This window comes from Macrobrachium rosenbergii, chromosome 14 (assembly GCF_040412425.1).
Source record: "Macrobrachium rosenbergii isolate ZJJX-2024 chromosome 14, ASM4041242v1, whole genome shotgun sequence".
In the NCBI taxonomy this organism is placed as follows: Eukaryota; Metazoa; Arthropoda; class Malacostraca; order Decapoda; family Palaemonidae; genus Macrobrachium; species Macrobrachium rosenbergii.
This window is the reverse complement of record NC_089754.1, coordinates 54,809,771-54,827,270: the sequence shown is the minus strand read 5'-3', so window position 1 is coordinate 54,827,270 and position 17,500 is coordinate 54,809,771. Positions and strand designations below refer to the sequence as shown.

General features: G+C 40.3%; 1 protein-coding gene across 17 annotated transcripts in view; it reads right to left on the bottom strand.

The window, feature by feature from the left end:
• Window positions 1-17,500, bottom strand: part of kat80 (katanin 80) — a 214,553-nt gene that overhangs the window by 180,135 nt on the left and 16,918 nt on the right. For 3 of the 17 annotated variants that reach the window (XM_067116968.1, XM_067116963.1, XM_067116973.1), the window contains exon 1: window positions 15,464-15,543. The exons of 10 other annotated variants lie outside the window; for them this stretch is intronic. The gene's annotated coding sequence lies outside the window, so the exon portion shown is untranslated. Of the gene's footprint in view, window positions 1-15,463; window positions 15,580-17,500 lie in introns of those variants that run through there. 4 more of the 17 variants (XM_067116957.1, XM_067116952.1, XM_067116951.1 and 1 more) reach the window with 4 other exon arrangements.

Here is a 17,500-nt window from a genome sequence, read left to right as displayed (position 1 = left end):
GAGGGACAACACCGCAAAGGCATACTTCTTCTGATTTTCTAAAAAGCAGCCACATACACACACACACTCATACACGCACACTACATGCACAAACAGACGGTCGCTTACACAAGGCTACAAGCAAATGAATACACACAAACAAAGTATACAAAAATATACTTCGTACAAACTCACCAAGATATTTCTCCCGATCTTCTAACAAGCAGCCACACACACACACACAAACACAGACGGTCACATACACAAGACTACGTGCAAATGAATAACACAAGCCGAAGTGTACAAAAACATACTTTTCGTGCAAACACACTAATGTGTCTCCTGACTTCCTAAAAAGCAGCCACATACACACAAACACGCACACATACATAAACACACAAACACAGACGGTCACATACACAAGACTACACAGAAGTGCATACACACAAGCAAAGTATACAAAAATATACTTCGCACAAACACACAATGATATTTCTGCTTTTCTAAAACGCAGCACGCGCACACACACATACATACACAAACAGCCCGTCACTCACATACACAAGACTACGCACAACGCTTACAAACAGGCAGAAGTAACAAAAATATACTGCGTACAAACACACAATGATATTCCTCCTGATTTTCTAAAAAGCTGCCACGCATCTACATGCACAAACAGGCGGTCACGATTAAATGCACTGAAGTAAACACAAGTGTTTACACACAACGTAAGTCTACAAAAGTATCTACACCCGAGTACACACACACACACACACACACACACACACACATAATATATATATATATATATATATATATATATATATATATATATATATATATATATATATATATATATAATACAAACACACACACACACAATGACAAGCATACGATGTTCATGAACAATGGCATGCTTCATACATCCTCAAGGGATGTCTCGACCAATACCCTGGAAAAAGTTCGGGGTCTCGCCCTTGCCCCCTTAAGGATGAGATACCCGAACGAAAATACGGATAAAAGCTCCACACTGGAACAAGCAAATAAAAAAAAAAAACCCACCGCCGAGAAGAAAAACCGATAGAAAAACCAAGAGTAATATAAAGGAACGCAAAACAAAGAAGCCACATTAAAAAAATATGAATGAAGATCAAATGTGAGTATTGATTTGAATATAGAATTTAGGCCAAAACCCAAGCACTGGGGCCTATGAGGTCATTCAGCGCTGAAACGGAAATTGACAGTAAAAGTCTGAAAGGTGTAACAGGAGGAAAACTTCAAAGCAGTTGCGCTATGAATCAATTGCTAGGAGAGGGTGGAAAGCAAGATGGAAGAAAGAGAATATGAAAGGAGGTACAGTGAAAGGAACGAAAGGGGAAGCTGCAAAGAACCCTCAGTAATGCCTACAGAGAGAGAGAGAGAGAGAGAGAGAGAGAGAGAGAGAGAGAGAGAGAGAGAGAGAGAGATTCTTAACCATTCGTTCAACCAAACCTACTCGGCATCGATGATGACGTCAGCAAGCAGGCGTAATATCAATGCAAATATATCCCAACACCCAAAACCCAAGACAGTAGAGTTCTAAAAAGGATGGGGCTTGCAACCTCATCCTAAAATACTTGCTGCTTAAAACTGACGGGGATCGGCCGTATAAAATACAATGGAGGCAGCGATAAAAAAATAACTTAAATACGTAGCCTAATCCTTTCTCACAATCACACTATTCTGGTGATTCAACCACAAGCAATGACACGCCTAAAAAATCTTCTTAAAGCCGCCGAATTTCCCAACAAAAATAACTGTAGAACATAAAAAAATGATTCATAAAAACCTTCACCTACATCCATAACAAAAATCTTAATCACAGCAATACATAAAAACAAACCATTTTGTTCAGTATGCGGTTTATCCCCTTACAGAAGATAGCACCAGAAACAGCCAGCATTCTAATTTTCATCGGGTATTTGTGGGGTGAGGTAGCTAGCCCAACGCCCTCCCCAAAGAGTGTTCAAGGATCTTTTGCACCGACGGTGTCTATCTCATCTCGGTGGTCACTCATCCAAGTACTGACCAGAGCCAACGCTGGTTAACTTCGAGAGTGTAGTATTGTTACAACCGAATTTCAAGACGACCGTCTCAATCGTGTGGTCGAAATTGAAGGATCTTCGCATCAAAACAATCACCAGCTGACCACAAACAAATGAAGTAAAAAAGCCACAATGATGTACATGAGCGATTGTATTTTTTCCAAAATGCAAAAAAATACAATCGCTCACACCATCATTGTAGCTTTTTACCTATTATTTCCGGTCACATTATAGCGATGCACCGTAGATGAACAGATACAAATGAATTTCAAAAAAGACACCCAGACGTCACCGCACGATGCCTGGAGTTCCCAGTGTCTACAGAGACAGAGCCCCAAAATGCACGGTGAGAGAGAGAGAGAGAGAGAGAGAGAGAGAGAGAGAGAGAGAGAGAGAAGAGAGAAGCCGCCACCTAGTCTAGACGAGGCGAATAGCAAAGCAGCACAGTCAATAAAGGACACGGAAATATGGAGGAAAGTAAAGATGAAAAATCTCTAGGGTGTGAAATGCGTCCCAGAAGGATTATAGATTTCCCAGGTCTCAAGTCATCGCCACTATGTATATGTATATGTATATGTATACAGGTAGACATAAATATATAGACAAGAAAATAGATATGCATATGTATGTAGATAGATAAATGGATAAATATATAGACAGTAAGACAGATATGCGTATGCATATGTATGTATGTATGTATGTAGACAGATAAATAGATAAACATATAGACAGGAAGACAGATATGCGTATGCGTATGCATATGTATGTATGTATGTAGACAGATGAATAGATAAATATATAGACAGGAAGATAGATATGCATATGCATGTATGTAGATAGATAAATAGATATATATACACAGGAAGACAGCTATGCATATGCATATGCATATGCGTATGTATGTATGTATGTATGTATGTATATAGATAGACACAGATAGATAGATAGATAGATAGATAGATAGATATACAAGAAGATATATACAGTGTGCAATTTCTTCAAACTTCGAACTTCCGAAACCTAAAACCTGACAGAAAATGTAAGCTAAACTATAAAGTATGCATTCGGAGCTACAACACACAACTTCAAAACGAACTTCCTAGCCAACTACCAAACCTAACATGCATACACCTTAACGACGGAATGAGAGGCATCCCCCCCCAGAATAGGAATACACAAAGGAAGACGTCTACCGAGGCTCAATCATCCTAAAAAAAAAAAGACAAACTAGGAAAACGAACATCCCCACTAGACACTATCGTGAAAGTACAAGCTTCTCCTGAATGCAACCCAGGGGGATAAACACTCATTGCGCCTCAATTTGGGCAAATGAAAAATGCCAGCGGCGCAGCGTTTCTGTGACCATAACGATCGCTGCAGCGTCCTAAAATAATCCAACTGTTTTCCCCCATAACTGGGGAAAGCGCCGACGAGGACCTGCCTTATTCCAGTACGAATGAACTTTCTAAAACTTGTTGGTCGCGGCGGTAATTCAGGTGTCTGCCAGACCCTTGCTCCGCGTATTGGAAATTTCCGGGGTAGTGGTGGTTGCATGGGGGTGGAGAAGATGGAGGAGGGGGTTGGAGGAGATGGGAGGTGGGGTATAAACCGAAGGGGCTAACAGGCGACAGGTTAAAGCGAAGAAGTATTTTGACAGACGGGAAGGGGGAAAAAAAGGGGGGGGGAACCCTTTAAGCTTCCGGTGACCTTGAAACAAAATGTAGGGCATTGACGAATGGGGGCGGCCTCTTCTTTCCTCCAGGGCACACGAAAATGCCCCGGAGTTGGGAAACCGAGCTTAGCCCTAAAGGGGAACCCTTCGCAGAAGAGTCCACACTATACCCCTTGGGCCTCCCAGAGGCACAGAAGCGCTGCACAGTACCTGGGAACGGAGCGATATCACCGGAGTTCCACTCGGGAAAGGAGTTCATCAGGTTAAGATGAAATAAACAGAAAGGTGGAACGCTTCTGCCTGAGCGGAGATAACACATGGTGTCTGACGACCATATGCCCTCGCCGCTAGATTATACAGTGAGGAGGGCACTTAACTCTTAGATACAAAGGGAAGAAAATTAAAAATAAAATGATAGGAACGAATTTCTTCCTGGGAGGCGATCTGGCAGAGTAATGGTACAGTGGCCTATTTTTATCGTAGGAGGTAGCCAGGTTACCAACGAGCCATGCACTTGTAATATGTCAAGTAACAAAAGAAAAACTCTGATGGGACCAACGATATAAAAAGCCAGTTTTTTCTGTGTATGACAGTGCCAAGTCAATAAGATCATTCTGACTACACACTATCCTTACCCTGTGAGTTTATGTAGCGTATCGGTTCGATGGTTGAGAAGCAGGTTTCAAGCCACTTTCTTACAGAGCAAAAATCGAAAGAATGAAATGAGTTACTGTAACTTAGATAAAACCTAATCAGTCTGGGGCATATTGACTGACTATACACATTCAAGCAAGGCCTCTCATCTAAACAAAGTCTGCACTTCGAAGTTCCCAGGAATCCCGGAGCCATCCGTAAAAAGGAACCCTAACCTCAGACGTGCAATACAACGCCTTGAGGAAACATATATCGAGGATATCAATGGACGTTGCAATAAACCTCAAGTGATCTGAGTGTCAGATAAGCCATGGGGAAATCATAGGCCTCATCAACCGCGAACAGGCCCACAAGGCATCGTGCATTAGGGGGTGGTGGGCCAGTGGGTGGATGGGTGGGAAGACTCCTTGAGTGGGTGGATGGGTGGCAAGACCTCCTTGAGTGGGTGGATGGGTGAGAAGACCTCCTTGAGTGGGTGGATGGGTGGGAGGACCTTGCTTGAGTGGGTGTAATGTGTTGCGTGATAACTGCGTGCAGCAAAGTGCAAGTGGGCCGTCGTAAAAGGGACTCTTCGCTTCCTCCTGTCGGGGGGAGAGGAGGAGGAGGAGGAGGAGGAGGACGGTGACAGGGGGGAGGGGGTATCTTCGGAACTTTCAGACAAAAACAAGTACCGTCCAGGATAATAACAAGTCATGGACGGTGCATTAAAAGAAAAAACTAAAAAGTTGGAGGAGGAGGAGGAGGAGCCCAGGAGCCCTCAGGCTATGGTCCAAGGACGAGGGTCTCGTCCTCTCCTCCACGCGTCGCTGGATAGAGCGTCCGTCCATTGGAAAAACTGAGAACAATCCTCCTGAACGAAGACGGCACGCACTCACTATAAATAAATCGACGGGCGCACCTGCTACCATGGGCGGACCATGTTCGATTAGCAGAGGATAATCATATTAAAAGAATACAGATTGCCTTGCGGAGCGCATTCCGTCGTACATACAAGCAAACGCCTACTCCATACACGTGCAAGGTTGTGTGTGTGTGTATTTTATATATTTATACATTTATATATTTATATATCTCAACGTTATCACATACACAATTGTTCTGTGCATTAGTAGAATTACTTTACGGATACTTGATAATGAGGTCTGTTTGTCCGAGAAAGCTTGTAACTCTTTCTGAATAAATACTCCAATTTAGATACCATCCAGTTTGAATGAGGTCCTGTTAGTAATATATATATATATATATATATATATATATATATATATATATATATATATATATATATATATATATATATATATATATATAAATGTATATATATAACATACAAGATACAAGATACAAAGTATAAGAACTACACTCCACACACTACCCTTCTATGAGAAGTTGAGAACGAAATCCCTCCGACTGAACAAAATCCACAACTGCTGCTGACTGTGAAAGACCTCTCAACTGGGACACAAAAACTGCCTGCGAATTGGGACAGAAATAAGGAGTTTCAAATGTACCACTTCACCTCATTAGGAGGGGAAAAAGAAGAAGAAAAAAAGGATGATAGGAGCGATGAGAACTTGGATGAAGAGGAACTTGAGGTGCAGTGGGAAGGAGGAAGGGTCAAAGGTAAATTGGGGGAAGGGGGTTACTACTGGATTAGGGGAAGTGGTGGGAGGGGGGGGGATGAGGTTTAGCCCTTTCAGAGAGGTTCCTTGAAGACCGAAACGCATCGCCCGCCCGTCCGCCACCTGCTTCTGTTTCATAGCCACAGTTGGTCATGAATGCATGGATGATATTGGGTGGGGGGTAATTACAGACGCTTATAAATTACCCTTTGATGCTCATACATGCATAAATATCCCCCCAGCCCCCACCCCCGCCCGCCAAGATCCAGCTGCGAGCATAATATTCAGTCACTATTCCCAATTCATGACATCACCCATTTTTCTTTCCACTTCATATCTCCTGGTGTATGGGTTAGCGTCGTGGCATGCCTCACAGATGCCGCGGGGAGTTCGCGACTCCCCAGGGCGATGAAAAAGCCGCTGGCTCTGTATCGTGATCGGCTACTGCTGCAGTGCTGGGGGCGTCTGCTGCGGTGGGAGGTTGAAACCAACATTCTTTGGAAGTTTGAATTTCAAGTCAGTGGCCCCTTTGGTGGGGTTGTTCCATGGGAATAGGTTTCATCTACCGAAATAATAATAATAATAACAACAACAACTTGACAAACATACTACTTCATACTATCAAAAAGTTAGGAGGCTTCCTGTACCTACATAAATGATGGCAATAATGTCACAAATATCAGTTCCTTCGTTCTACTATTCCAGGGAAACACTTCTCCCCCTACCAGATGCTCAAGAGAAACTTTTCTTTTCCCCCCATTAAGGGAAATTAGACCCCGGTCGGGAGATACATAATATCCTTCAGCCACCTTCCACACGCTCATTATATTTCGTCTCGGAATTTCCGCTACCCCGAGATTTAACGCGCGCTTCTCGCTTTGTATAGAACCTGCACAGAACCGCCATTGTAATCCCGAGATGCCACGGTGATGTATGTTTCGATCCCTCTACCGCAAAGCTGTGGAACGGTTTCCTGGCACTGTTGCTGAGGATGATGACTGAATTGAATGTAGAATTTAGGCCAAAGGTCAAGCACTGGGACCTAAGAGGTCATTCAGCGCTGACACGGAAACTGACAGTAATAGGTTTGAAAGGCGTAACAGGAGGTAAAACCTCAAAGCAGTTGCACTATGAATCAACTGGCATGAGGTGCACTGACGTGCGGCACTGTTTCCTGGCACTGTTACTGAGGACGATGATGCTCAACTTATGTAGTGTGATTTTAAACCCTCTCGACCGAAGAACCTTTCCATGATTTTTCGTTAATTCTTCACTGTTTTTTGTACGTATATATCTAAGGCGTCCATTTATCTTTATTCGACTGCTGACAATGTTATTTTCAAAATTGTACTTTTGTTCCAAATGAAAGTCTACCATTTTAGTAACACAAATATACATAAAATCTAGCATTAAACACGACGTGGAATCCTTGATCAGAACACTACAAAAAAAAAAAAAAATACCCAGTACCAACAGATGTGAAGAGGGAGTTCGAGACGAACGGAAACGCTGAATAACTGTGCCTGTCTGAGAGAGAGAGAGAGAGAGAGAGAGAGAGAGAGAGAGGATTTCCTAAGGACTATTAATGGGTGTAGTTCCTCGCTTTTTAAAGCAAACGACGATCGCTCAAAATGTCCAACGCTAATAGGACATGTGATGGACGGACAACTAGACCTTCTGTAGCAGAATCTACTGAAGAAGGAGCTTTGTTTACGGCGGGCGGACAGGGACAAGTGGGAGAGGAGATGCGGGGACGGGGACGGGGGGCGGGGCGAGATCTATATATATGTCTGAGTGGGGGTGGGGTGGGGTGGTCTATGCACGAAGAAGGATGGGAAAGAAGGGTCAAGGTTAATACCAAGGAAGGATATATCAAAAGGATGGAGAGAGAGAGAGAGAGAGAGAGAGAGAGAGAGAAGAGAGAGAGAGAGAGAGAGAGAGAGAGAGATGAAAATCATCTGCTGAAAACAAAAGATCAGAATATCAATAATAATTAGGTATATATAATCACGACGAACTTACTATCTTGACAAAAGCCATACTGGCAGAAAACAGAGAGAGAGAGAGAGAGAGAGAGAGAGAGAGAGAGAGAGAGAGAGAGAGAGAGAGAGAGAGATATAAATCATATATGCTGAGAACAAAGATCATAATATCAATATTAATTAGGCACATATAAAGTGACGACGTTTTCAACTTAGTACAGCAATTCTTGACAAAAGCCATACTGATAAAAAACATAAAAATATGTGAGAGAGAGAGAGAGAGAGAGAGAGAGAGAGAGAGAGAGAGAGAGAGAGAGAGAGAGAGAGAGAGAGAGAGATAAAAATCATATCTTCTGAGAACAAAGATCATAATGTCAATAATAATTAGGTATATACTGTATAAAGTGACGCCGTTTTCCACTATGTACACCATTTCTTGACAAGAGCCACACATACAAATATGAGAGAGAGAGAGAGAGAGGAGAGAGAGAGAGAGAGAGAGAGAGAGAGAGAGAGAGAGAGAGAGAGAGAGAGAGAGAGAGAGAGATCATATTTCCTTACTCATTTTCATAAGTACTTGTCAAAGTAAGCTATTCACGAAGCCTCAAACAGATTTTGCCAAAAGGATCAGATCAACAATAAAATCATAATATACAAGAAGTATCCACGTTTTCAACTTGTACAGAATATCATGACAAAAGCCACATTGCTAGAAAAAAATATGCAGAGAGAGAGAGAGAGAGAGAGAGAGAGAGAGAGAGAGAGAGAGAGAGAGAGAGAGAGAGCGTAAGTTATTTTTCCTCATCTTCCTAGCTAGTATGTAATAGGTTAGACAAACTCAATATTTACAAATGCGTTCAAACACCGAGACAGAATCAATCAAATAAAGCAAACCGAATCATAAATGATTTTAGATCATTTGCAAAACAAGGATGAATTCCAAGCATCCATACAAGGCGATGCTGGAGTATAACAAACGCTCTTGGCATCGTAAAGGTCAAAGCAAACGAAGTTCAAGATAGAATAAAATCGACCTTCACCCATGTGCTGAATATATAACAACTTTTGAGGTGTACCTAACCCTGCCAAATTTAATGCCCTTCAAAAGACCACAGATAAAATAAGTAGAAAATGCGCCGAAGTTTCTTCGGCGCAATCGAGTTTTCTGCACAGCCGCTACAGCGTATAATCAAGGCCACCGAAAATAGATCGATCTTTCGGTGGTCTCGGTATAATGCTGTATGAGCCGCGGCCCGTGAAACTTTAACCACGGGCTGGTGGTGGCGTGTCCTATATCGTTACCAGATGAACGATTATGGCTAACTTTAACCTTAAATACAGTAAAAACTATTGAGGCTAAAGGGATGTAATTTGGTATGTTTGATGGTTGGAAGGTGGATGATCAACATACCAATTTGCAGCCCTCTAGCCTCAGTAGATTTTAAGATCCGAGGGTGGACAGAAAAAGTGCGGACGGCCAGACAAAACCGGCACAATAGTTTTCTTTTACAGAAAACTAAAAATCAAACCATCTGATGTGTTAAAACAAAAAATAACGCTCCAAATCAAAATCTGGCTCCACCTGGCTCCTCAATAGAGCAGGAGCCCACGCCAGCGCAACAACACCTCAAGTAACAACAACTACAACTGTTACTGTGCTTGTTATTTACAACCCCCCAGCCAACGACAACGTCCGAAACATTCCGTAATTAAAAGAAACGAAACTCCACCGAGCCTCCAGATCAGTTCGAGTTACTCGGAACCCGACACCCTGCGAACACAGCGAGGAGTAAACATGGCCTTTTGCGTGACTGAAAACACCAAGCAAACAGGTTATAAACAGGGAAGGGAGAAGAGAAACAGCCCAGCCAACGCCCGGAGGAACAACAGCAAAACAACAACAACAACAAACACGAACGGGGACTGATTTGTAAACAAGGTGAGAGACTATATACCTGACGTCAGCTAAATTGGGTGGAAATTCAAGGACTTGTAAAAATTAGGTATGACATGAATAGCAATACTATATAAATGACACCTAAACTAAAATACTACTGATGATAATGGCTGCATAAAAAAGGAATTGACCCATACGAATTCTACCAGTGAATACAAGATTTTTAACTTACGCCCCTAGCTCGGATTATTATTTCCATAAGGAGAGGTTATAATATATATATATATATATATATATATATATATATATATATATATATATATATATATATATATATATATATATATATTAGTCCAAGGCCTTTCGACTTCTTGTCCTTTACTTAGCTAAAGTCAAGGACAAGAAGTCGAAAGGCCTTGCAGTACTCAATGTTTCCTTTCCTTCGAGGATTCTGTCTGTTTGTTTATATATTCATCACGTTCCACATTTTCGTGATTTAGTTTTATACATACACACACACAATATATATATATATATACACACAAAAATATACAGATGTTTGTATATGTGTCTGGAAAACATCATCCCGCACATACTCTATTTACATAAAACCTGGACGCTCCACTTCACAAAGCCATCCCCACTGACACAAAAGCGAAAGAGTACCTTCTTCCAGCTCCCGGGAGGAACAACGCCAAACAATCCCATTTACATAAGACGACACCCTGCAGAAACTCGCGCATGACAAAACGCTCGCGAGACGCAACGAGAAACATGAGTCAGTTCGAGAAGACGCCATTTTCTCATTTTTCCTTCTGGTTTCGTAAAGGGAATCAAAGAGGCGCCCGTCAGTTTCCCCAAGTTCAAGGTCACGTGGTGTTTTCTTTTGATGGCGTTCGTGTGAGGTCAGGAACAAGGGGAGTCGTCTACGGCGATCTCCAAGGGCAGGCTTCACTTCATTTCCATAGTCGAGATGTCAAGAGACAGTTTTTTCTAGAATATTTTGTGAGCTAGAACCTATTCATTATGACAGCTGTCACGAACTCTTTCAAAATGGTATTGTAATTCGTCTTATTCACATCATTATTATTGATATGATGGTTTGGTTGTCAATTTAACAAGCGATGTTGTTATCCAGCCCCAGTTGTGTGCTACTCCTTTTGTGAGAAAATTCTAACTTTTTCTGGAGCATTTTGTGAGATTGAACCTGTCATGAACTCTTTTTAAGAATGGTACTGTAATTCTTCATATTCTTATTGTTGCTACTTCTAGTGTTTTAGTTGTCAAATTAACGAGAGATGTTGTTATTCAACTTTCAAATATATGACCCCAGCTGTGTTCTCCTTTTGTGAGAAAATTCCAACTTTAAAAGTTTTATTAAGTCAAGTTAAAGCTCACTTTGCAATGTTCCATACGAATAATAATAATAATAAATTACTTTCACTAATTCTATCATTATCACTAGATCACGTGATCGTCAGCTCAAAAGTCATAAAAATCAAGAAGGAAACGAGAATCGGCTCTGAGGAAGAATCAAATCTGTTCATTACGGACTGAGGCCATAAATCCCAACTCAGCAGAAACCATCACGGGAAAAATATAGACTTCAATTATTGTATCTATTAGCAGGCTCACCTCAACTGAAAGTCACGAAATTGCATGCAGGCGTCTTGTGGCCACAACGATCCATCCACACACACACACACACACACACACACACAAAAGATCTGCAGATATAATGAAGGTGCCAAAAGAATATCCATACAAGCACACACACCCCCAAAGATATATAATGAAGGTACCAAAAGAATACCTGTACAAACACACACACACACACACACAAGACCTGCAGATATAATGCAGGTACCAAAAGAATACCTATACAAACACACACACACACACAAAACCTGCAGATGTAATGCAGGTACCAAAAGAATACCCATACATACACACACACACACACAGAGAGAGAGAGAGAGAGAGAGAGAGAGAGAGAGAGAGAGAGAGAGAGAGAGAGAGTACTGATGGGAGAATTTTGGCACAAGTGGTAAAAACATGTACCAGTACAAAGAATGAGAGAGAGAGAGAGAGAGAGAGAGAGAGAGAGAGAGAGAGAGAGAGAGAGAGAGAGAGAGAGAGAGAGAGAGAGAGAGAGAGAGAGAGAATTTTCACACAGGTGTAAGAGAAAATGTACCAATACCAAGAAGAGAGAGAGAGAGAGAGAGAGAGAGAGAGAGAGAGAGAATATCCGTCCTCGTACTCTTATCAAAGAAAAAAAAAAGGGGGGGGGGCATATATCCACTTATGAAATTTCCCACTGCGCTTACCAAAGCGGATGCGAGTGTGTGTGCGTACTTCTGTGTGTAATCAGCTTAGGCTCTCAATAATACCCGATAGGAGACGTGACTTATACATCTATACATACACTGGACCGTCCCGTGACTTCCCTGTTCAATGGCAAGCCAGTCCGTCACTCCTGTCTCCGTCTGTCAGTCTTACTTAACGCGGTCTCCTAGACCTTGAACCCCGTAAGTGCCGTCAGTGCACCTCATGCGGTGCACCGTAGGCATTATTACTTGAAGTTCTTCGCGGCGTGCCTTCGGCCCCTAGCTACATGCAACCCGTTTCAATCCTTTTTTACTGGACCTCCGTTCATATTCTCCTTCTTCCGTCCCAACTGCTTTGAGGTTTTCCTCCCGTTACACCTTTCAAACCTTTTTACTGTCAATTTCCGCTTCAGAGCTGAATGACCTCATAGGTCCCAGTGCTTGGTCTTTGGCCTAAATTCTATATTCTTCTCCTTGACCTTGAAACCTCAAAGGCGGATGGTAAAGGAATTCTTTATATATAAATATACATTATATATATCTATATACATATATACATACATATATGCATATATATATATATAATATATATATATATACTTACTGTATATAATACTTACTGTATACAGATTTTTAAGTTTTAAATGAACCTTATTAGTTCGACTATATTCCTTTAAATCCATACATTGAACATAAGTATAGATTTCCTCGAGTTTATCAAGGTTACGTAACCATGCGGGAATTTGCAGGTGCAAGGAGCTGAACAACTGCTACGGAAAGAATATAACCTCTAGTATATATATATATATATATATATATATATATATATATATATATATATATATATATATATATATATATATACATATATCGATTTCAAAAACATATTAAAAACGTAACTGTAGCAAGATTTTTTTTCAATATTAACACATCATATACGCAAAAGTAACCCATATATCAATGAAACTTCATCTCTAACGTCTAAAAACCCAAATCAATAAAGTCTTATATACACCGAAATGAAAAGTCAAACAAATGAACAAATTCATAAATTTATTTTCAGACCCCCGAGTATATAGCCTAAATTACGAAAGATAATTTTCATACATTTGTCACACTTTCAGACACCCGAGTAGTAACGTCAGTCAAGAAAGAGATTTCTTACATTTGTCACACTTTCAGACGCCCGAGTAGTAACGTCAGTCAAGAAAGAGATTTCTTACATTTGTCATACTTTCAGACCCCCGAGTAGTAACCTCAGTCAAGAAAGAGATTTCTTACATTTGTCATACTTTCAGACCCCGAGTAGTAACCTCAGTCAAGAGATTTCTGACATTTGTCATACTTTCAGACCCCCGAGTAGCAACCTCAGTCAAGAAAGAGATTTCTGACATTTGTCATACTTTCAGACCCTCGAGTAGTAACCTCAGTCAAGTGATTTCTTACAATTGTCATACTTTCAGACCCCCGAGTAGCAACCTCAGTCAAGAAAGAGATTTCTTACATTTGTCATACTTTCAGACCCCCGAGTAGTAACCTCAGTCAAGAGATTTCTTACAATTGTCACACTTTCAGACTCCCGAGTAGTAACGTCAATCAAGAAAGATTTCTGACATTTGTCATACTTTCAGACCCCCGAGTAATAACGTCAGTCAAGAAAGAGATTTATGACAATTGTCACACTTTCAGACCCCGGAGTAGCAACCTCAGTCAAGGAAGAGATTTCTTACATTTGTCATACTTTCAGACCACCGAGTAGTAACCTCAGTCAAGAAAGAGATTTCTGACATTTTTCATACTTTCAGACCCCCGAGTAGCAACCTCAGTCAAGGAAGAGATTTCTTACATTTGTCATACTTTCAGACCCCCGAGTAGTAACCTCAGTCAAGGAAGAGATATCTTACATTTGTCATACTTTCAGACCCCCGAGTAGTAACGTCAGTCAAGAAAGAGATTTCTTACATTTGCCAAGACCCCTGATTCAATTTAGCAAGGCGCTGCAGGGAGAAGAAAAATCCAAGTTACTCCTGCTGGTAATTTCAACGTTCACTCCGGCCCACACTTCCTTGAATCAGGCTGCTGCTACCTGTGACTCAGGTGTGTGTGTAACAATGATTCACGGATCTGGCGAAACTGAGGCTCAAGGAATGTCGGAGAAGGGAGTTTATCGATCGCTATTTTAATCACGATTTCGGGATTTAGATAAAGCGAATAACGCCAGTGATAATTTGGTGAACGTCACGATTCGCAAGATTTCCAATGAAAAAGGAAAAAAAACAAGATATTTTAGCGGGTCGATCAACGTTCAAAATTATAATGCACAACGAACAATGCAGGAAACTTGTTCAATGAAAACTACTAAAGAGAAATTCAATGATGATGCGGAATCTGAGGACAGTAATCTCTTAGTCACTCCCTGCATGGTTGTCATATTATATATATATATATATATATATATATATATATATATATATATATATATATATATATATATATATATATATATATACATATACATAAATATAGAGCATGTGTACGTGTATATAATAATTTTTAAATAACAAAATGTTTTAATTATATACTGTATATATATAATATATATAGTGTTAGTGTGTTTTTTCTCAGTGGCAGCATGGTTGTAAAAAAATATATATATATATATATATATATATATATATATATATATATATATATATATATATATATATATATATATATAAATGTATAACAAACAGAAAAACAAGCAACAAAACAGAAGAAAACTCATAAATAAAAAAAAAAAGCTTCACAAGCCCCCAATAAACAATTTTCTGGCCTCTTTCAAAAGAAGAAGTTTGACCTTCCACGTACGAGTTCGTTCAAAACACCGAGCGGCCACCTGCTCGCCTGCAATTGCTCCCAAACGGCCAAGTTGAACATTAACCGCTGGAGGAGGCTCCTTCACAAACTTCCAAGTGTCACAAACTCCAACTCAATCCACGGGGATACATCTTGAAACTGCTGGGACGAGTTTTCATATCGGTCTCACTGACTTTTCCAAATACAGAAATCCACCCGCAGCAGCCATTAAAATCCACACATGGCACCTGTTACCTGCCGAGAGAGCCCTAGTACCAATTATCCGAAAACCAGCGATTTCGGGCGAATCGACGGTTTATCCGTCTATCACGTCACATAAAACAAAGAGGGTTTGATGCGTCGATGTATTCTCTCCCGAAAAATACCGCAATCACCACTGAAAATGACCTGTGCTTCACAGCATTTGGAAACCGACGAGTAAGGGAACGCACACCCTCCTCGTGATAACGCTACAACCACACTGAGTCAACTGGTGACTGTGAGAGAGTGAGTCTGAGACAGACTTCAAAACACGATGAAAATGGGATCCTCCGGGATGATGAAGAAGAAGAAGTGGAGGCAGATGCCGATTGGGGATTTATATCGATCTTTCAAGAGGAATCATTTTATATATATATATATATATATATATATATATATATATATATATATATATATATATATATATATATATATATATATATATATATATATTAGAAATATCAACACACAGTTACGTGTGGAACAGAAATAAATTTCTGACTCACATCAGGATCGAACCCGGGTCTTTCAAATGAAAAGACCAGAGCTATGGTTGGTCGTTCATTTGAAAGACCTGGGTTCCATCCTGATGTGAGTCAGAAATTTATTATAATATAATATAATATAATATAATATAATATAATATAATATAATATATATACATGTATACATATATACTAAAAAATTTAAACAATAATCATTCTCTTGCTAAGAGATGTGGCCAAATTTGGCTGGTCTGGAACGTTACTATATAATCGATCGATCTGGAATGTGAATGTCCGGTAAATTACGAAACAATGAAGACAAGGGCCCCCCCAAAAAAAAAAAATGTAGATAAACTTAAGAACCGCACAAAATAAAAACCTAGCTAACTCCAGACGACCTTGCCCATAAAATTCGGTGGCGGCACAAACCAAACCGACAAAATTTGATTGAATTCGGCAGGCTTGGACAAAAATGTTCAAAGTCCACATTTTGACGAAACGGCGCCAAGCGGAAAGGCTCCTAAACTAGAAGCGCCAGAACGACCGATTTTCCGTGCCACCGGAGACCTTACTTGCATAAAAATGGGGGGGTGTCAGAGGAAAACCTGACTTGAGTCCCCCTCCTGCAAGTGCTACTTTCGCTTGCTCCGAAGTCCTTTACATACTTCGACTCGCTAGCCTTGGACGGGCCTTATTTAGGCGTCTATAGAGAATGAGAAGTTTGTGCCTTCCTTCTGGAAAAAAAAAAAAGGGTGACTGCGCAAAAATCGTGATAAATCAGAAGTAACACTCAATATACAATAAATCAATGCATAGGGCATTCATATGTATCGAGTAACACTCGATATACAGTAACTACAACCGTAGGATATTGATAACAATCATGATACACTATCACAATTCAAAGTTACAACATCAAATTCACGACACTACAGCAAAAAACGATGACTGCACAAAATCGAAATCAATAAATCAGAAGTAACACTCAATATACAATAACTTAATCCATAGGACACTCACATATATCAAGTAACACTCAATATACAGTAACTGCAACCATAGGATATTAATAACAATCATGATATAATATCATAAAACAATTCAAAGTTTCAACATCAAAATCACGACACTACAACAGTAACACTATACTGTACCAAAGCTATCACGAAATTATCATTACCACAAGTATAATGCAGCAACATAAAATCATAATTACAATTCCAGTAACACCATAACATAAACCTTACCAAGGTAAAAATAAAATAAAATAAAATAAAATAAAATCACCAGATGTTAGAAACACGTAAGAGTACCCAGGAACCGTGACACAATACTTTCGAAACGAGAGAGAGAGAGAGAGAGAGAGAGAGAGAGAGAGAGAGAGAGAGAGAGAGAGAGAGAGAGAGAGAGAGAGAGAGAGAGAGCCAATCACATGCCAATAAAAGAATCACATCAATAAATGGAGAGAGAGAGAGAGAGAGAGAGAGAGAGAGAGAGAGAGAGAAACCAATCACATGTCAAGAAAAGAATCACATCAATAAATGGAGAGAGAGAGAGAGAGAGAGAGAGAGAAGAGAGAGAGAGAGAGAGAGAGAGAGAGAGAGAGAGAATCACATGTAAGGAAAAGGATCACATCAATAAATGGAGAGAGAGAGAGAGAGAGAGAGAGAGAGAGAGAGAGAGAGAGAGAGAGAGAGAG